Below are 22,386 nucleotides of genomic sequence, written 5' to 3'. Positions count from 1 at the left end.
TCACTAGCCCTATGGCTCTCAAGCCCTTTGGGCTTGTAACGAGTCATTTTCCCAGCTAGACAAGATTGACATTGTCCATAGGATTTCAAATATATGGAATCTAGGTATCCATTTGCATACATCATCGACAATCTTGTTTCGTTTATGTGCCCTAGTCTACATTGCCAAAGCTAAGATTGATTATCTATCCTAGGTCGTTTCACATCTACATTGAGCACTTCAGTTCTCATTTCCAAAACATATAAGTCATTTATTAAAGAAGCAGTACCAAAAACAATATCATTCGAAATGATAGAAAATGTACCATCCCTAATAGTGAAAGCAAAACCATCTTGCTCTAAACAAGAAATAGAAAAATGTTTCTAGAAATGCTAGGAACATAAAAACAATTATTCAAATGCAATAAAGGGCTCGTAGGCAAAATGAGGTCGGTATCTCCAACAACATAAGCAGCAACTCTTGCTCCATTACCAACGCGAAGGTCCACCTCGTTCTTCTCCAATCTTCTAGGGCTCCTAAGCACCTGCAACACATTGCAGATATGAGAACCACAACCGGTATCCAATACCCATGAAGTCGGATTAGCACAAGAATAATTCATCTCAATCATGTAAATACCTGAGGAAGAAGCATCACCATGCTTCTTGTCCTTCACACTCTTCAGGTAGTCTGTACAATTCCTCTTCCAATGGCCATTCTTGCCACAATGGAAGCACACAACATCGCTTTTGTCCTTGGGTGCACTCTTACCTTTCTTCTTATTGGGTTTTCCTTTGGGCTTAAGGGAGTTGCCTTTTGCAGGCTCCTTGCCCTTACCCTTGGCCTTTTTAGGCCCACCAATCAGATGAGCTTGTGTCTTATCCTTCTTGATAAACACTTCAGCAGTTGTTAACATACTTAACAACTCTGGCAAGCTCACAAGCATCTCATGCATGTTGTAATTCATAATGAATTCACTGAAAGAAGGAGAAAGTGATGATAGAACTAAGTCATTAATTAATTCAGCATCCATTATGAAGCCTAGACCCTCTAGCTTCTCAATGAGCGCTATCATCTTCAGGACATGGCGGTTAAAAGACATGCCTTCAGTCATCTTGCTTAAGAACAATTCCCTAAAGGTCTCATACCTCTCATGCTTATCCTTTTTATCATACAACTCCTTGAGATGAAGGACAATGGAGGGGGCATCCATATGCTCGTGCTGTTTCTGCAGCTCGTGTGATATGGATGCCAGCATGATACAACAAGCCAACACATTATCATCCATGTGTTGCTTGTGGGCCTCAAATTCAAATTTCGCGAACCCATCTTCCCCTTCTTTAGGCGTAATAGGTAAAGTAGTGTCAAGGACATAAGCAACTTTTTTAGCCCGCAGAACATTTCTGACGTTCTGATACCAGTCCATAAAATTAGGACCGGTTAATTTGTTCGTATCGAGTATTGATCGCAGTGACAGTGGATTAGTCATACTAAAAACTGAAAAATGTAAAGATAGATTAATTAATATATATTGTCGTGTAATAAGAGCAAATTATTAAAGACTTTAAATAATATGCCCCTCCCACTATTTTATCTAAGTCAACGACCCTTAAACTGACTTAGGGTTGTTCTACTTTTAGATTTTACCTTAGTGCGTTTTTAAGAGTGCGGTTATTTATTTTAACCCTCGTCTGAGACCACAAGATTAAATTAAATAATGGGTTGATCCTTATCAACAGTATCTCATACCCTCTCTTAACATTAGGTTGACAACTCCTTGTCACTTAGTGGTGCATCTCATGCAACCAACCTAGCAATATTACCCTAAGCACATGAGCCCGGCTGAGCCTGCAACTCATGCTCTTAGTTAAGCACTAATCAACACCCTAAGTGTCTCACACTTCTAATACTACTCTTACTCAACGAAACAGTGGGTCCCAACTGAGTTGTGGAGTACCACTATTTAGAGGAGGTTTGAGTAATACTGGTGGTGGGAGGTAATCATGCGCTTAATAATTTATTCCTTTTAAGGGTTCCTTTTATTTAGGGTTTATTAAGTCTCATCAAACGCGTATGCATTATTATCATGCTAGTCGTATCCTATGTCAAACATCTATCGGATTACACTAGTCGTTATTGGACGTGCATAATAATACATACAAACGTGATTTGTCCAATTTCATGCATACTAGTCGTTTTTAAAACATAAAAGCATACATCTGTGATACATTATCTCATGCATACTAGTCATTTTTAAAACATACAAGCATATAAAACACTTTTATTTGAGATAGTCGTGGTACTCGCGCATTCGTCCATCTTGCTTCTCAAGCCACGGCTGTATGTCGTCTAAACGCCACTAACCTAATTTTCTAATTACAAATAATTAAAGAAACTCCAAAACATCTTTGGAGGATGAAATGAAAAATTACAAAATTTAAAATTCAAATTACACCTTTAATTTAAAAATTTAAAATTCAAATTTCGGGCACTATGACCATCCCCTTCCCCTTTTGCACCTGAAAGGTTAGACAACTTTGCAAGCACAAGATATCAAATATCATAAAATATGTTCATTCACACGTCTTAACATTTTAACAATTAAAATGTAATTACAAGAATCATGATTCAAATTTTTTTAATTTTTCTCTCAATGGCCGAATTATATAACAATTTTTATAATTCAAGTTTTGTTAACTCTTTCTTAAAGAACACAAAATTAAACCATGCATGCAGCCATAAACCATTTAATGGCTGAATCATATATGCATGTATATGATAAATTTTGTCACAAAAATTTCATGTTATGCTCATGATACAATTCATGGAGAAAAATAAGAAAACAATTTCATGGCCGAATCATCCCTTTCAAAAAGGTATTTCCTTTTAAAACTTTCAGAAAGAAAAAGAAACAAAACCATGACTACATATAGATATATGAACATAGCAATCGTATTAACATGTTCATAAAAACAAAAACTTTAACAATTTAAAGCATTGTAATTCAAAATCCATATGCAAAAATTCAAGCTTTAACCCTTTAAAGATCTTTTGACCGTGAAAAACAATTTTCATAAACAAGGTACCATCACCCGCCGATTGTAAAGCAACCGGGCTCTGATACCACTTGAAAGAAAAATGACCTTGAAGGTTGAAGCATGTGATAGGGAAAAACAAAATTTTTCAAGCGGAATAACACATGCAATCAAGATTCATGCTTTAAGACAACATGTTGTTACCTTTGTTTGTGATTCAAACACCAAGGAGATCAGTGTCAGGTTCGAAGGGTTCAAACCCTCTAACGTTGATCCACACCACCCCACGTCAAGATGCAAGAACTCTTCTTGAAAAGCCACTAATTGATCACCACAAAAGCTTGCTAGAAGAGTGAAGTCTTCAGCATGAAAACTTCACAAAAGTGGGGCATGGATGCTCTTAGAAAAGGCTAGGTTAATTCCAAAACACTTAGGGAAAAACCTAACAAAAGTGGCGCACCAAAAGGATGAGAGGAAGCAAGGATGCAATCAGATTTTCTTCTCAAAATTCTGATCACAAATGGCGCACATAAAGGGAGAGAAAGGGTGGAGTTGTTGCAATTCAAAATTTCCAACAACCTACCATACAATCCTCATGAGACTAGATCTTTATCTAGTCAAAATTCTGACCTAATGGCCATCATATGACCAGCCATCTATGCGCCCCATTCAGCCCCAAAAGGGGTCCAGATACGTTGAGCAGTTGCATTCAAATTTGAATCAACTCACTCACTGATTCTATCAACCAACCAAATCTGATTGGAGCTTATTTGGTTGACTGGATGACACTTATAATCACACCAAATCAGCACCCCAAACAACCCTTGGTGATCTCCAAAGATCTCCTCTTGACACAAGGGATTTGTTCCAACAAGATCTTATCTTATCCTTTTGTTATGAAACAACTTTTCATAGCCAATTCAAATTCAAATTCAAACATTTAAATTCAACATTCAAACATTTAAATTTAAAATTCAAATTCTAAATTTAAATTCTAAACTCAAAATTCAAATTTCAAAATTCAAAATTCAAATTTCAAATTTCAAATTTCAAATTTCAAATTCAAAATTCGAATTTCAAAATTCTAATTTAAAATTCTAATTTCAAAATTCAAATTTCAAATTCAAAATTCAAAATTTAAATATTTGAAAATTAATTTAACTAATTAAATTAATTAGTAATGTCTTGGACCATCCAAGCCCACTACATGATCCATGCGCCCTTTTCCCTTTTAGGTGGGCTTCCAAACTTCTTCTTGGGCTAACAATCATTATTAGGCCCAATACCTTTAATGCTAGATCATCATGACAATAAGGTGTTTGTGTGTGACCCATTAGGTCCAACATAGCCACTGAGATAAATGGGCTCGGGCCCAACAAGCCCACAACCCATTTTTTTTTTTTGATAACAACAAGCCCACAACCCATTTAATGACAACACAGAGCACTAGCAATGCTTTGTTGCCCCAGAACTAGTTAGATTAATGGCTTGATCAACCTATTACACATATTTGGTTGCCGTATGTATTTCCTTTCGTCTCGGTTACCTTCCCTTTAAACCTAGGGTGAGGAAATGTATCAACCCTTGCGGTTTAGGGTAAGCTTTAATTCGAAATAGGAAATCTTCAATTTACTGACTCTAAAGGCAGATCATCTCATGATCTCTTTTACTATGCAAATATTCCCGAGTCCTGTAAATGTCATCCTGATTTCTCCGGTTTACAGATAACCCAATCCCTTACAGAGATTTGATGAATTCCTTCAGCTTATCACCCTAGGCCTGTGCTCTTTCAGGACATGCCCAAAAGTATACCTATGAGTTTTCATGTTTCAGGCAGACGAGGTATACAATCAAAACATGCCTTCTAGAACACAGTCTAGGTGACAACTTATGGTCTAAGGAAAGACATAGCTAAATATTAAGAGGCTGCTCTAATGATACTTTTGTAAGATTTCCTCATAGAGTCTCTATGTGGGTCTGTTCAGTGCGAGTTATACCCTAATAGGTCCACCCACGACTTTTGCTAAGACATCTCCATATCTGTAGCTCATGAGGTCTTTACCTTGTATCCGAATACAAGTAGATAAGTCGTGCTAGTCTTACCCGAGATTACTGATCCCCATTATCACTGTCTCTAGATTAGGAACATAAAATTAGGAATAAACATCCGGTATCCTTAAATCCTCATGATCGTGATCTCATCACAGATACTCAAGGGATACCTATTTTATTCCAAGGGGTTTATCCAGTTACTCATATAACCTATTAACAATAATATTGAGACAAAATATGAAACAGGATAAAGAGTGCTTATTATTTATTTGCGACAATATAAAAAGGTCCACATATGTCCTAATCTAATCAAAAGATTGTCTCTAGGACATCCATATACTAACACAAACTTCATCGCCAAGTGCGGGTGGGATACGCTCGCCTTGAAGGCGGCGAACATCCTTCTGCCAAGAATTGCGTTGTATGCTGATGGGGTGTCAAGCACCAGGAATTGGATGTCAGCTGACCTTGAAGTGGGTGGTGTTCCCATGGATAAACGCAGGTTTATCATTCCGAGCGGCTTTGTAATTGTTGCATTGAAACCTGAAATTTCACCTGCGACTGGGGTTAAGTCATTGGCTGTAAACCCCAATGCCCTGAAACATGGTAAAAACAAAATGTCAGCAGAACTGCCGTGGTCAACAAACACACGATTGACGCCAAAATTGGCTATTATTGCTTGGATGACTAGGGGGTCATAATGTCCGGGAAGGACGTCGCCCAAATCGTTGTAGTCCCACACGATTTTAGGCATGGTTGGGCCTGAATCAACTTTCACTTTGCTGATGAATTTACCGGCTACCGCCAAACATTGTTTCAAGTATTTTTTTCTTGGCGTTAGCTGTTTCACCGCCTCTGCTCAATCCGCCTGAGATCATGTTTATCACTCCATGCTTGATGACAACTGAGTCTTCGTCATCTTTCTCTCGTCTTCCTCTATTGCTTGGGCTAGCTTGCGCTCTGCGGTCTCTTGGAGAGTCATCTCTACGGTCACGTTCATGGCAGGGCCGGTAACCGGATTGGTTAGTTCTTCTTTCCGATGACTTGCTACGCTCGCGGTGTCGCCTGCCAGAACCGACAGTACGAGTACCGTCACTCGCCCGCCTTTGAGCCTCGCCCTTGATAAGCTCATCAATCTCATCCTTGAGGTGTCTGCATTCTTTAGTACTATGGTCGTTACTGCAGTGAAATTTGCAATATTCGGTGACTTCTCTGGTCGGCTGTTGGTGCCGTGAGTTACTCTTGCGTTCTTCTTTGTATTCTGTTTGCAGGACGTTGTGTGATGGGCGCCCTAAGGTGTCACGCCCCAACGGGCGACTGACATATTTGGAGGGTTTGTGACTCTTCATGCCTTCTTCCACGTGGTCCTTTCTTTTACTAGCTCTCTTCTTTTGATTGTGGGTGTTGTCGACTCGGCTCCCTTTGTACTCCTCTATCCGCATAAACTCTTGAGCTTTTTTCTTGACCTCTTCTAGGGCGGTAATCTCATGGCGAGCAAGCTCGTATGCGAACGCTCCTTGTCGCAAGCCCGACAGGAGTATATGCACTTGCACCTTAGGGTCCAGACCTTGGACCTGTAGAGCTTCTTTATCAAAGAGGTCCAAAAAGGATCTAAGGGACTCCCCTGACTGTTGGCGAACCTTTTCGAGGGAGTGGACGGATTTAGGCACAGGGTGACTAGTTGCGAAATGGGTTTAAAACTTTCCTGCCAAATCATCCCATGACGCAATACTACCAGTTAGCAAAGTGGTATACCATGTCAACGTTCTCCTGCCCAGAAGCGTTGGGAAAGTCCTGCACATGAGGAGATCAGTCTCACCGTGAAAGGTCATCGTCGCTTTGAACTTTTGGATCCATTCAAAAGGATCAGTGTCACCAACATACGTAGCGATATTGGAAGGGCCTTTGAAACTGAGGGGTATGGGGGTTAGGCGTAGGCTATCGGTTAAGGGTTTGTTGCGTCCTGAAGTATTAGCAGGAGTTACTCATAAGTTTGGGTTGTGCGCGTGCTGGTCTGGTGGTAGGCGGGGTGCATGTGGGGCTTCAACAGAGTAAGAGAAGGCTGAGGCTTGATGGGCGACATGTTGTGGTAGCCCAGAATTCATACATGATCCTTGAGGTTGTGGAATGGCCGCATTATGAGGTGGTATTGCGTAACCGTGGAATGGAAAACCAGTAGGGAAAGGTTGGGGGTAAGGGGCGGCCACGTTGTGTGTGTAAGGCCGAGGGGGATATGGGGCGACCACGGGGATTCGATGATCATTATACAGAGCCACTGGCTGACTTCGGGCCGGCTGTAGATGATAAGCTGGTGGAATAGTTTGTCGGCCAGCGGCGGGGAGTGGCATTCCGAAACGAACTCCAGGTGGTGGGGGTTGTGTTGTGACTAAGTTCTCTCCTTGGACTTCGCATATGGCTACGCGACGATTCATCTGTGTTACTCTAGCCTCAGCTGCTAGTACCTGAGGGTCCACATATTGTAGCACCGGGGGAAGCGCCTCGCCAGCTGCTTGTTCAGCAGGGGCTGAATGCATAGACGGTGGGGAGTTGGAACGAACCGTTTCCACATGACCTTCAGGGGTAACGTGTAACACCCCGTGTATACCCGATTTGTTAACATACCATCGTATTAAGCCACGCTTAATTAAAAATGCAGAATATTCTTTTTCTTTTCAATTATGACGTCATTATCCTTACCAAGTTGAATTACTTAATTCATTTTCAAAACATTGCCTGTATGTAAATGCAAAAGACAGATATCTATACTGAAATAACCTCATATCATAAATACGATCATTAACTGTGTCTCTAAGCACGGCACTACAACACGTAAGTCGGACAACCCTGATAGTTTATACAACTCAAAACTAAACAACGATACATAATCAAATGTGGTATGGACAATCCCCATGCTCACCAAATAAGGCAACAAGGCCCAACAACAGTCTTAACAGTAACAGCATAATCATAAAGATAACATAACAGCATCCAGCATATAATCATAACAGCAGACATCTAACTCAGCTCTGGCCTCCTGCCGCTAGAGGTCTCAACCCCCGCATTACCTGAACCTGAAATGGTACCCCAAACGTGGGGGAGATCTCTAAACAGAAATCTCAGTAAGACAAGGGGTCCTCAAGGATCTTCCACCCCAAGCTCACTTACATGTGATATATAAGTTCTAAAAGCAGCAATTCAATATCAGTTCCAAAATCAGAGCAATGCAGCAGATAATCATGTCATGTGTGTTATAACTATTCTACTGATCAGAGAAGTGCAGGAATACGTCTATTACCCACACAGTACACGCCCATGCTGTACTCGCCCACAGGACCACCCCATGGCTTCCTGTCTAGGCGAAACACCACATACATATGATAAGCATTTGCACTTAACAGCTCAATAGCATTTCAATAAAACAGTACATGAAAACACATCATGCATATAAACCATCCCCCCATGGGACATGGTGGAAAAAATAATGGCTAAACCGAGAACACGAAAGCTTACATTGCAAGCTAGATATCCAAGCCAAGAGTCCACACAAGCTCAAGTCCAAACACAGCAGAATCACAATCTGTTTTGGACCAACAATAATATTAACAACCATAGCTCATAAGCATATATGTTAGCGACTCGGCAAGTGCACCGATCGTGAAAGTAATAGAATGTACCGGAGTACGAGATCGTTCCCACGAGGATCGGAATTTCAAGCACTAGTTCGCTAATCGTGTTTTAGTTGGACAAACGAGAATTAAGATGAAGAGAATTGTAATTGAAGAACTTTAAAAATTAAGGACAAGTAATGAGATAAAATTAAAAAGATAATTGAAAAGATGATGATTGATTAAGAATTTAAAATAAGCGTAGTTAGGGTTTCGACTTCCCCCAATATCCTTGTTATGTTATGATTTAAAGAATCAAGAAGCTTTTCTTAATATATTGCCAATCAATTCTATCTAAGTTAATTAGGGCTCAATTCCTTGTTACCCTAAATCTATGTGATCTTGAAAGAACTCTAGTTTCCCGATTATTCCCCAAGAAAACATGCATTAAGATCAAGAATTCCAAGATTGCATAATTACCCTATGTCTATCCCTAGATCACAAGGATTATGATAAATTAACCAAGTCAGGATTCATGCACCAACATCCCTATTGTCATACAATTCCCCAAAATCATTCTAGAAGGAGCAAACTCATAGAAAGCATTAAACACAGATAAATTTATTCAATTATAAAAAGAAAAAAATTCGGAGACAATTTATTTCATAAACATAAAGATTCAATTGGGTTCCATCTAACCCTAACTACATAAAAATCTAGCCTAGCATACTGAATTCAAAAACAATAATAAAGAAAAGAGAACCCCAAGCCTCCATTAGTGTGATGTTGACTTGGTTCCTCAGTGTTCCAGCGCTCCGTATTAGGATTCCTCCTTCAGTCTTGGTGTAATGCTCTGGACTTGTGAATTCCTTGGTGTTGGCCTCAAGCTCCTTATTTATAATCTTCAAAGCCACATCCTTCATTGTATCTCTCAACGAATCTGTATCAGATTTGTACTTGATTCTACAATTGTTTCCTCTTTGCATTTAAGATCTTGTAGATTGGTTGATAGATTTGAGCTTTGAATCTTTGTTATATCCTGCTTCAATCTTCCATGACTTTCTATAAATAAGGTTCGATATGTTTCCGTTTTAGTTTCGGATATCGCAATCTGGCAAATCTTCATTAAATTTTGTCAAATCTTTGTTGTTGTTGCGTTCATGGGCGCTCAAGCGCGTTGTTGGCCACTTGAGCGTGCCAAGTTACTGCAATTTTGTTGTTGCTGTCTGCCTGAGCGTGCTCGAGCGTGCTATTGGGCGCTCGAGCGTGCTCCTCGAGTCTGGATTTGTGTATTCTTAGGCGCTTGAGCGTGCTGTTGTGCGCTTGAGCGCCCTGATGTGCCCAGTTTGGCTGTTTTTCCTACTTCCAAACGCTCGAGCGTCCTTGTGTGCGCTTGAGTGTGCTATTCTGGTCCTTAACTTGTAAGATTTTGGCTTCCCTTGGTCCATATTGAGCCGCTACTTCTTCGTCATGATTTCTTTAGCACTTTTAGCACCATTTCTTGTGGTTTACCTTCAAAAGGCAAATATTATCAAAACGTCAGCTCAATTTCCTATCTTATGCTTAATATGTCGTAAAACCTTGAATTTCATGCATTCTACTACATAACTCTTGTATAATTTAGCCTAAAAACATGGTAAACCAAAGGTTTATCAAACATTCCCAGATTTGAATATTGTTGTTCTCAGCAATCAATCAGAATAAAACTAAGGGATTAGGGAGTAGGAATCTCAGAAGCATGGAATTTGACAGGAAGGATTCATCAGAGACATGATTACAGAGCATTCAGACTCTAAAAATTAATGCATCAATCAATAAAATTCATAATTCATCAGTAAAATTATGCAACAAACTTTCTTAAGATCAAGAATAAGGAGAATTTCCTGAAACACACCCTCACTAAGATTTCAATTCACTCATACTCAACTGTTTAGAGAAGTGTTTTAAAACTCGGACCGATCATCGAACCGGTCGAGGTACTGGGTCACTGGTTCAACCGGGTTGAACCGGATTTACTGTTCACATATTAAAAATATAAAAATATTACTTATATTAATAAAAATTCACATGAGAAAACTATCAATGAGCTTTAAAAAATAAATTCATTTTCAATGATAGCAAATATTATATACTACTAAGCTTCTAGCTCAAGACCATATCCTAACATTGGATTAAAATTGCAATATAAGTTAAATGTACCTTTTATGCTTGACATGATACGGATAAATTAAATCATGATAATAAATAGTATGCGTGAAATATACACTAAGAAAAAAGTGTCACTGTTATCATGATAATAAATAGTATGCATGAAATATACACTAAAAAAAAGTGTCCACCGTTGAGATTAGATCATGAGACCATCAGTGTTTATCACCACTTAACTTCATGAGATCATTATAAGATGCAACTAAATTACATAAACGAACTTCACCAATCTAAAATACCTTATTATTTTCACCGTACTTTTAATCATATTTCTTATCAACAAAAAAAAAAGGAATAACCGGTCTAACCCGGGTCAACCGAGTCACCGGGTCGCCGGGTTTCGGCCGGGTCAACAGGTCCAATCCGGGTTGACTATAGAAGCGGTCCAACTACTTGCTCGGACCGGGGAACCCACCGGGTCACCGAGTCCCGGGTCGACCCGGCCGGTCCGAGCCGAGTTTTAAAACACTAGTTTAGAGGGTTAGTGTTTCACTCGAATCCCTACTGACTCAACACTACCATAGGCTTGATTATATTCTCGCTCTCCATAGTATGTGACATATCTCACAGATCAAGAAGTCTTTCTTAGGGCTATAATGTGGCCTGGTTAAGGGAAATGAAAGATTTTTGGAACTAAGTTCAAGAATTAAATTCAAATTCTGAAGGAAAGAGTAAGTGTAATTTGTTTCGTACATTTGTACATTTTTCTTCTTCTTCTTCCTTTTGAACTTTTTCTCTTTTGACGTTTTCTTTACAAGAACTTTTTTCTTTTTTCACTTCTTCTCCTTTCTTTTCTTTGAGATTTTTGCTTGCTCTTCTTTGTTCTAACCAACCTTTCTTCCTTGGGCTTTGCCCTTTTCTGCTTGTACTTCTAGACATCACAACCTTGTAACCATAACTTGTATCCACTCCTTACTTCAAATCTGAAATTATTCTTCTATTAAGGTGAGGATTTATTTGGGGAAGTGGCTTTTCATATTCAAGGGTTTTTCATGAATAAAAAGTCTAGGCTCAAGGGGGCTTAACTAAGGAATATCAATAAAGGTTAGCTATTTGGCCATCTAGTTAGAGAAAAAACATGCCTCTACCATTTCTACAAAATATATCATAGACCATTTCAATCAAGAAACAAAGCAAGTTCTAGAGTATCTCAACAGTAGAATGCACACTCAATAAAAAGTTTCTGTATAGGCTCAAAACCTCACGGCTATGAATGCACAGTAATTATCCTGTTCTTTATCTTAAAAAATTTCATCACTAAAGAGAGAATATTCAATGAATCATGAAAATCATTACATTGATGCTCATTAAGAAAATTCAAGTAAGTGCATCATCATGCTCTGAATCAATTACTGATTAAAATTTCCGCCTATCTTCCATTTATTTACACTGAGAAAAGTTTAAAATTTTCACAAAAACAGTGGCTTGGGGTTTTCAAAACAAACTAAAAATTAAAAATTCAATTAAAAAAATTAAACTAAAGGAAAGGAGAAAGGATTTAAGATAGTTCCCTGTTTTAGCCGGATATTCTGTGTGTACTCATGATGTTCCTCCAGCTTACTCAATTGCGCTTAGATGAACCGCGTGTTCCCCATTCCCAGATTTAAATGTTGCTGTCCTCAGCAACAGATTTAAATCTAAAAAAAAAATCGCGTGAGAAATAAAAGCAACTGGTTGCTCTCTTATTGTTTGTTCCCTTTTCTTCACCTGTAAAATTCACTCAATGACGGTCATTAGTCTCAACACCTTCTCTTATCTTTTTATATTTTTCTTTATTTAATTCAAAGTAAAAATAACTAAAACAATGAATTTAAAATAAAACAGTAAAGTGGGGGTTTGCCTACCCATTAGCGCTTGTTTAACGTCACGAGCCTGACGTACCTGATTTACTTTCATGGTGGCTCAAAGCATAAGCTTGGTGATGACCAAGCTCTATCATTCAGAAATTGTGTCCTACCGTAGTGCTCTTCTGCATATGGATGAGGTAAAGTAGTCTCAGGAACTTTGAACTTGACTTTTACATGCTTTCCTTTGCTCCTCGGCTTCTCCATCTTAACTTTTGGTTTACTTTCTTGAGAAGAAGCCTCATTGTGTTCTTCTTCACCTTTCTTTTCACTAATAAAGTAGACTTGATCTTTCGGTTGAGCTAGAATGAAGGGACTTCTTTTTCAAAGAACTTGAAAGTTGCCCGCTCTCCGTCTACCCGTAATATCAGCTCGCCCTTAAGTACATCAATTAGTGCTCCTGAAGTTGCCAAGAAGGGTCTTCCAAAGATCATTGGAATTGTGGCATCTTCCTAAATGTCAAGGATAACAAAAACAACAGGAATGATGAACTTGTCAACCTTAACCAATATATCTTCAATGATGCCATAAGCTTGCTTTGAAGAGCGGTCAGCCAATTGCACTATCGTCTTTGTGGGCTTCACTTCAGTAATCCCCAGCGTCTTCATCATGGAGAGTGGCATGACATTAATGCTAGCTCCAAGATCACATAAAACATTGTCCACTTCCACTTTTCCTATAGTGCATGGAATACTGAAGCTCCCTGGATCCTTGACTTTGGTAGGTAACTTCTTTTGGATGATAGTATTACATTCCTCCGTCAGATTCACCATCTCACATTCCTGCAACTTATGCTTCCTTGATAATAGATCATTCATGAACCTTGCATAGTTGGGCATGTTCTCTAAAGCTTCAGCAAAAGGAATGTTGATCTGCAACCTCCTGAATATGTCTAGAAACTTTGAATACTGCTGCTTGTGAATATCTTTCTTTAATCTCTGAGGATATGGGATTCGAGCATATGGGGATAGATCCAATGGCTTGTTCTGTCTTTCTAAAGCTTTCTTCTTCTCCTACTTGAATAGTTTCTTTTCGGCTTTTTCAGGATTGATTTTGTCAACTTCAATTGTATCTTTTTCCTTTTCTTCCTTTTCTTCTTCAATTGATGCTTCTCCATCCTTCTTTTTTTCTTCGGGCTGCTCCTCTATAGGTTGAATCACTGTCCCACTCCAAGTGGTGATGGCATTGCAATGCTCCCTTGGATTGACTACTGTGTTGCTTGGAAAAGTACCCTGAGCTCTCTCAGAAAGTTTCTTTGACAACTGGCCAATCTGAGTTTCCAAATTTCTTATGGAAGCTTCTTGATTCCGGTGTGTTGATCTAGTCTCTTGCATGAAAGCAGATGTGTCCTTTCTGAAAGCATTTGCACCTTGAATATAATCAGAAGTGGTCTTGCATAGTTGTGCAAAAGCTTTCTCCCACTCAGAGGTGTTACTTTGTTATAGGGTATGTGGTTGCACTGGAAGGGGAGGATTGAGCTTATGGTTGGATTTGTGACTAAACCCTGGATGTTGATTCTGATTCTTCTGATCACACCAGAGTCCATTGACCTCTGCTGGTGGTTTTTCCGCTGCTCTTATGTATTCATAATCCTCAGTTGCATGAGCCTCTTGACAAATACCACATTTAATATTAGTAGAATTAGAAACAAAAGAAACTTGAGAAAGATTAAATTTTTTATTAAGGGCATCTAATTGTTCTTGTTGTTTCTTGTGCATTTGTAGCATTTGTTCATTTTGGGCTAAGAGTGCATCATAGCCGTCAAGCTTCATAATTCCTGCTCTTCTTGGTGCAACTGGGGCAGGGGCATTATCAAATTCTTGAGACGCTAAATATTCCAACAACTCTAGCGCTTCCTCTAGAGTTTTTGTTTTCAGTGATCCTCCTGCAGCAGCATTCACCAATGTTCTTGTGCTGGATGTCATCCCTTGGAAAAAGATTCTTGCCTTCTCCCATGCTTCAATTCCATGTTGAGGACACTTCCTAAGTGATCCTTTGAATCGTTCCCAAGCCTCGTACAAAGATTCGCTTTCTTTTTGTTCAAAAGCAGTGATCTCCGCCTTGAGCCTTGCCATCTTTGAAGCTGAGAAAAATCTGGCCAAGAATTTTCTTGCTAAGTCATCCTAATTGGTTATGCTTCCTTCAGGTAGAGACTGCAACCAATCTCTTGCTTCATCCTTCAGTGAGCATGGAAATAGCCTGAGCAAGATAGCCTCACAAAGAACTCCATTTACTTTCAATGTATCACAGTAAAGTAAGAAGTTATCCAGATGATTATAGGGGTTCTCTGTGCTTCCTCTAGCGAATTGTTCTTTTTGAATCAGTTGCAGTAGTGCCGGCTTCAGTTCAAAGTTGTTAGCCTCTATGTTAGGTCTAACAATGTTTGCCGTCTATGGAACTCGAGCTGGGGTCATGTAATCTCCCAACGTCCCTGGAGCGAGTTGATTGTTTTCTGCCATCGGTTCCTCCTTAGATTCCATTGAACTTGAGGTTTCTTTTGTTTCCTTCGCTTTCTTTGCTTTTGCGTCTTTCCTAAGTTTCCTTTCTGTCTTTTCTATCTCAGGATCAAACTGCAAGATTCGCGGGTTAAGAGTACCTCGCATAAACTAAGATTGAAAAGATGTGCAGAAAAATAGAAAAAAGACAAAACAGAAAAAATAAAAAATAAACAACCAAAGAATGCAGAAAAATAAATATGCAGAAAATTGTTACAGAATTTTAATGCAGAAAAATATTTTTGAAGAATGTATAAAGTGCAGAAAATTAAAACGTCCAATCTAAGAGTTAATTAGTTACTTCTAATGTTGAAGAATTCGATCCCTGGCAACGGCGCCAAAAACTTGTTAGCAACTCGGCAAGTGCACCGATCGTGAAAGTAATAAAGTGTACCGGAGTACGAGATCGTTCCCACGAGGATCGGAATTTCAAGCACTAGTTCGCTAATCGTGTTTTAGTTGGACAATCGAGAATTTAGATGAAGAGAATTGTAATTGAAGAACTTTAAAAATTAAGGACAAGTAATGAGATAAAATTAAAAAGACAATTGAAAAGATGATGATTGATTAAGAATTTAAAACAAGTGTAGTTAAGGTTTCGACTTCCCCCAATATCCTTGTTATGTTATGAATTAAAGAATCAAGAAGCTTTTCTTAATATATTGCCAATCAATTCTATCTAAGTTAATTAGGGCTCAATTCCTTGTTACCCTAAATCTATGTGATCTTGAAAGAACTCTAGTTCTCCGATTATTCCCCAAGAAAACATGCACTAAGATCAAGAATTCCAAGATTGCATAATTACTCTATGTCTATCCCTAGATCACAAGGATTATGATAAATTTACCAAGTCAGGGTTCATGCACCAACATCCCTATTGTCATACAATTCCCCAAAATCATTCTATAAGGAGCAAACTCATAGAAAGCATTAAAGACAGATAAATTTATTCAATTATAAAAAGAAAAGAATTCGGAGACAATTTAATTCATAAACATAAAGATTCAATTGGGTTCCATCTACCCCTAACTACATAAAAATCTAGCCTAGCATACTGAATTCAAAAATAATAATAAAGAAAAGAGAACCCCAAGCCTCCATTGGTGTGATGTTGACTTGGTTCCTCAGTGTTCCAGCGCTCCCCAACAGGATTCCTTCTTCAGTCTTGGTGTAATGCTCTGGACTTGTGAATTCCTTGGTGTTGGCCTCAAGCTCCTTATTTATAATCTTCAAAGCCACATCCTTCATTGTATCTCTCAACGAATCTGTATCAGATTTGTACTTGATTCTACAATTGTTTCCTTTTTGCATTTAAGATCTTGTAGATTGGTTGATAGATTTGAGCTTAGAATCTCTATTATATCCTACTTCAATCTTCCATGACTTTCTTTAAATCCGGTTCGATATGTTTCCGTTTTAGTTTCGGATATCGCAATCTCGAAAATCTTCATTAAATCTTGTCAAATCTTTGTTGATGTTGCGTTCTTGGGCGCTCAAGCGCGCTGTTGGCCGCTTGAGCGTGCCAAGTTACTGCAATTTTGATATTGCTGTCTGCCTGAGCGCGCTCGAGCGTGCTATTGGGCGCTCGAGCGTGCTCCTCGAGTATGGATTTGTGTATTCTTGGGCGCTTGAGCGTGCTGTTGTGCGCTTGAGCGCCCTGATGTGCCCAGTTTGGCTGTTTTTCCTGCTTCCAAATGCTCAAGCGTCCTTGTGTGCGCTTGAGCGTGCTATTCTGGTCCTTAACTTGTAAGATTTTGGCTTCCCTTGGTCCATATTGAGCCGCTATTTCTTCGTCATGATTTCTTTAGCACTTTTAGCATCATTTCTTGCGGTTTTACCTTCAAAATGCAAATATTATCAAAACGTCAGCTCAATTTCCTATCTTATGCTTTAAATATCGTAAAACCTTGAGTTTCATGCATTCTACTACATAACTCTTGTATAATTTAGCCTAAAAATATTGTAAACCAAAGGTTTATCAAACATTCCCAGATTTGAATATTGTTGTCCTCAGCAATCAATCAGAATAAAACTAAGGGATTAGGGAGTAGGAATCTCATAAGCATGGAATTTGACAGGAAGGATTCATCAGAGACATGATTAATGCTTTATCTCACTCACACAATGATGTTTGGTGAAGGAAGTATGAAGAAAAGCCCCTTGGAAGGTCAAGAAATGATGGAGGAAGACAATGGCAGCAGCCACAAGTAGCAACCCCCATAGAAATGGCTGAGTATCAGCCTAGGGTTGTGTGCAAAGTTGTATTTATAGCCGGTTTAAACTTAATCGCATTGTACTAGCGCTAACAGCTGCGCTTAGCATTTTAGTCCCAAACTTAGGATTCTGAACCTACTCATTTTTCAAAGATTTGTCATATTTTAATTTATTTTTCGCAGCACCTTTCCTGTACGCGCTTTTCCATAGCCAGTATCAGTTCTGGCACCATTTCTTATTATTTTGACTTGAAACTTGACATACTAGTCCTACATAATATTCTAGTGACATATACACACGTTTCATAATTTATACCGAGTAGTAGAACCGGTATCTGCACTTTTCGTCAGAAAAGCGACTTTCAGCATTATCTCACACTTACTGTAATTAATTAAGCCTTCTCATAATTATTAGGGTCAATTATGGAATTAAGCCTTCAAGGATTTTGTCATCAAAATCAGAAACATACTTGTCTCGGAAGTCGGGATACTGCCGGAGAAGCTCGTCCTCTCGCTCCCAAGTGCACTCCTCAGGAGTTCTCCCAGTCCATTTCACTTTGACCATCGGAATGATCTTGCGCCTCAGCTGCTTCTCGCCACTATCGAGAATCTTGAGTGGTCCGACGGGAGTCTTTAGGTTCTCTTGAACCTTCACATCATCTGGTTGCACCACATGCGAAGGATCCATTACGTATTTCTGAAGCTGAGACACGTGAAACACGTCGTGGATGTTGGCCAAGTTCAGAGGCAAGGGAAGCCGGTAAGCAACAGGTCCTACTCTACCAAGTATCTGGTAGGGCCCAATGAATCGCGGGCTCAGCTTCCTCACTCCGAGTGCCCGACCAACACCGGTGACAGGTGAAAGTCTCATAAACATGTGCTCACCCTCACTGAATTCCAGTGGACAATGCTTAACATCATAGTAACTCTTCTGGCGATTCTGCGCCTGCTTCAGCTTTTCCCTGATCAACTGGATCTGCAAGGTAGTATCTTGGACAAAGTCCAAGCCAAACAACTCCTTATCTCCAACCTCAGACCAGCAGGTAGGAGTCTGACACCTCCTACCATACAACGCCTCGTAGGGTGCCATGCCTAGGCTAGCATGGAAACTGTTGTTGTAAGAAAACTCAACCAATGGCAGGTACATATCCCATGTTGAACCCTGCTCCAAAGCGCAAACCCTCAACATGTCCTCCAATGTCTGGATGGTCCGCTCAGTCTGTCCGTCAGTCTGAGGGTGATAGGTTGTACTCAATCGCAACTGAGTACCCAAAGCTTCCTGCAGTGCCTCCCAGAATCGAGATGTGAACTTCGGGTCCCTGTCACTGATGATACTCCCAGGCACCCCGTGAAGCCTCACAATCTCGCGAACGTCAAGTCTGGCCAACTGCTCAGTAGTGAAGCTCACCTTCACAGGAAGAAAGTGGGCAGGCTTTGTCAATCTGTCCACAATGACCCAGATAGAGTCACAACTAGCCTGAGTCTTCGGCAAAACCACCACGAAGTCCATGGAAATGCTCTCCTATTTCCATTCCAGAATCTCTAGAGGTTGAAGCTTACCAGACGGCCTATGATGTTCAATCTACACCTTCTGGCAAATCAAACACTTGGACACATACACAACTATGTCCTTCTTTATGCCCGATCACTGGAAATTTCTCTTCAAGTCCTGATACATCTTTGTAGCACCAGGGTGAACCGTGAACTGGCCCTTATGGGCCTCTGCCATAACCTCTCCGCTCAAAGGACCTCGAGGAACCACAATCCTCTTCTGGAACAACAAAAGGCCATCCTCATTCCAAGACACACTGTCTTGGTTCTTCACGCAGTCCAGGCACTCTCTCTGCACTTGCGCATCTTGGATCTTCTCCATAAGCTCATTCTTGACTCTCAGTCTCCATCTTGAGAAATGTACCCCCAAACAAGGAAGTCACCGACAGGTCTCGAAACTTCACAATAACATCGAAAACGTCATTCGATTCACTGGGATCACCAGTCGCTTTCTCAAAAGAGGTGACCTGACTCCACATACTCAAATCCACACAAAACTTGAGTGAGTTCGGTCCTATTCCATGACTCTAACAACGACTAGACTTACAATTTTACAAATCATTATTTTCAAAATAAATTCATATTCCTTTCACAGTACGAAGTCATAATCATGTTCATTTCAACCAATACATGTTAGTTAATATGCTCATTCACATAGTAACGTACCTTAGTTCACGTACCCTGCAAAATTTTCAATTTCAATAACATAATAAATTAAAAACTCTATGCAACGGTATACCTCAATCTCCATGGTATCTGCAAAATCGAGAGTCAATTAAAGGTGAAATAACATTGATACATTACCACAATTTATCGTACTTATTTCATGCCTTACACTACCCATGGTGTTAACATGCCAACTACTTATGAAGCATATCAATAATCAACATAAGAACCTAGAGTCATGGAGACCACTCAACCCACAAACTACTTGTACATGCACTCGCCTCGCATGTACAAGATCGCGCGTGGCCTTGCCACAAAGTCCAAGTGTTACACACTTGAATTTCCTTGAAGAGAACTTCACATCCTAAAATAAAGCACCATCACGATTATGTAATGGCGTAAGGCATCTGACCTTACAACAAAATGACCGGTGCTGCCCATGGAGACACGCTCGATCGAAAAAGGTCTTTCGCCGAAAGATCTATTATGAGCTTCTTCAGCTCCGCCAACTCTGGTGGCGATATCCGATATGGAGCTAGAGAAATAGGCTCCACACCAGGAAACAAATCTATGGAGAACTCTATCTCCCGCTGTGGCGGAAACTCAGGAATCTCCTCAGAAAACACCTCAAGGAGTTTCTCCCACCACAGGAATGCCAGTGGTATCCTTCGGTGTCCCATTCACCAAACCTCCCTACGTGACAAAACCAAATGCCCCTCCTCTCAAGGCTCTCCTAGCCGGCATAAAAGAAATAAAAGGCGAGGAACTGGCTGTGGAATCACACAGAGACATCATCACTCGCTAGACACAACAATCAATCAATACACAGTTCTTGGACAATCACTCTATGCCAAGGATGATCTCCAATTTAGCCATCGATAATCCAATCAGATCTACCGAAAACTCACGGCCATCCCACTGAAACACGACATCTCGTTGTACAGTGGAAGTATCAAACTTTTCTCCAATGGCGGTTGTCACCCACAACGGTGGAGAAAGCACGGCACTGGGAAACTCAAGCCCCACAACAATCGGGGTTGCAATGAAAGATTGCGTAGCCTCAGAATCCAACAAAGCATCAACAACAATTCCACCAAAAGAAATAGTATCTCTAACAAGGTTCGAAGCTCTGTCCGACCGATCTAAGGTGTAAACACGACCGGTGGCAGGTGGCACAACAGGTGCCACTATAGCAGTCAAAGGAACCATCTGTAACGGAGCTGCCTGAACCGCAACAGCCCTCGCGGTCGACGATGGACAGTCTCTGAAGTAGTGGCCCTCCTTGCCATAGTGAAAGCAGATCAACTGACCGGTAGCACAACATCATGTATGCTCTTTTTCGCACCCCGCACATCTAGGAGTGGAAAGAGGTCTAGCAAAACCTCCCTGCTGCGAAGAAGTTCTCCTAAACTGACTAGGCGCCTGCCTAGCAGCCAACTGCGTCCCTTTTCCCTTTCCAGCAAACTTCGTGTCTTTCTAGGAAGTGGAACTACCAGTTCCTTTCACCTCAGCTACATTGGCCCTCTTTTCCTTGCTTACAATGCAAACGTCCTCAATGTCTCGACATTGTTGAATCAAAGTGCCAAAATCTCTGGATGCAGCACCAGCAATCCTGTATGCAATCTCCTCATTAAGTCCCCTGCGGAACTTAGCAGCCAAAAACATCGGAGTAGGCATGGCGATACGGAAATGTGCAAACTTAGCCAGTTCATTGAACTTAGCCAAGTACTCGTCCACAGACAACGAGCCTTGCACCAGATGGTCAAACTCTCCTTGCTTCCGCTCCTGCGCATCATAAGGAAAATATCTCCCAAGGAAGCAATCCTCAAAGAATGGCCATGTCATCACATGACCCTGCATCTCATAGGCGTGAGAGGTGTTCGTCCACCACTCATGAGCGTCACCCTCCAGCATGTACGTCGCAAACATCAACCTCTGCGGGTCGGTGCACTGCATGACTCTGAAGATCTTATCCAGCGCCTGCAGCCATCTCGCAGCAGCAATAGGATCATAAGATCCATCAAAAGAAGGTGGCTTATGCTTGCGGAAAGCATTCAGCTGACGATCAATCACTTCACGATCCTCAGCAGGCTCAAAGTAGGGTTCCATCACCCTAGTAAGAGGAGTGACACCCTCAATGAGACTCAGGCTTTCGTCCTGAAGGCTAGGTGGAGGCGGCGGCGGTGGAGGTGGTGGCGGAGGATGCTGGTCACCAACAGGACCAGTCCTCATCTCGTCCAACATGACCCTCATCATAGTCATGTTCGCCAGCCGGTTCGCCTCAAGCACATCTTCTGTGGCCTTCCAGTTCGCCTCTCGAACAACGTCTATCATCGCCAGGTTGGCCAATCTAGCGGCCTCCTTATCGGCTAGTCTAGCCGCTTGCATTTCAGTTAATGCAGCCAGGATCGGGTCGGTTTGACCCTCAGTCGTCTCGCGGTTCCTCCTAGGTAGTACCATGACTCTGCACAAGTTACACAAGGAATGAGGTGATCAGGCCCATACGATGTGGACACGCATGCATCATCATAATAAAACTCGAACGAGGAACACACCAGACAAGACACACAACAAAGCATCCTAAGTTATTGCAATACATATAGGCTTTTCCCTAGAAAGTGCTCTAATACCATAAAATGTAACATCCTGTGTATACCCGGTTTGTTAACATGCCATCGTATTAAGCCACGCCTAATTAAAAATGCGGAATATTCTTTTTCTTTTCAATTATGACATCA

The 22,386-nt window shown here is 40.6% G+C and overlaps 1 non-coding gene across 1 annotated transcript; it reads left to right on the top strand.

Moving 5' to 3' along the window:
- The first annotated feature begins 14,685 nt into the window (after positions 1–14,685).
- On the top strand, positions 14,686–14,792 carry LOC133318575 (small nucleolar RNA R71). The gene has a single exon (XR_009752486.1). It is a non-coding gene; the product is annotated as a small nucleolar RNA R71 (small nucleolar RNA).
- Positions 14,793–22,386: the final 7,594 nt, after the last annotated feature.

The sequence above is a fragment of the Gastrolobium bilobum genome, unplaced genomic scaffold (assembly GCF_033153095.1).
Source record: "Gastrolobium bilobum isolate Gb01-03AN ecotype WA unplaced genomic scaffold, APGP_CSIRO_Gbil_v1 utg173882, whole genome shotgun sequence".
In the NCBI taxonomy this organism is placed as follows: Eukaryota; Viridiplantae; Streptophyta; class Magnoliopsida; order Fabales; family Fabaceae; genus Gastrolobium; species Gastrolobium bilobum.
The sequence above is the reverse complement of the archived record's forward strand: the minus strand, read 5'-3'. Positions and strand labels throughout refer to the sequence as shown.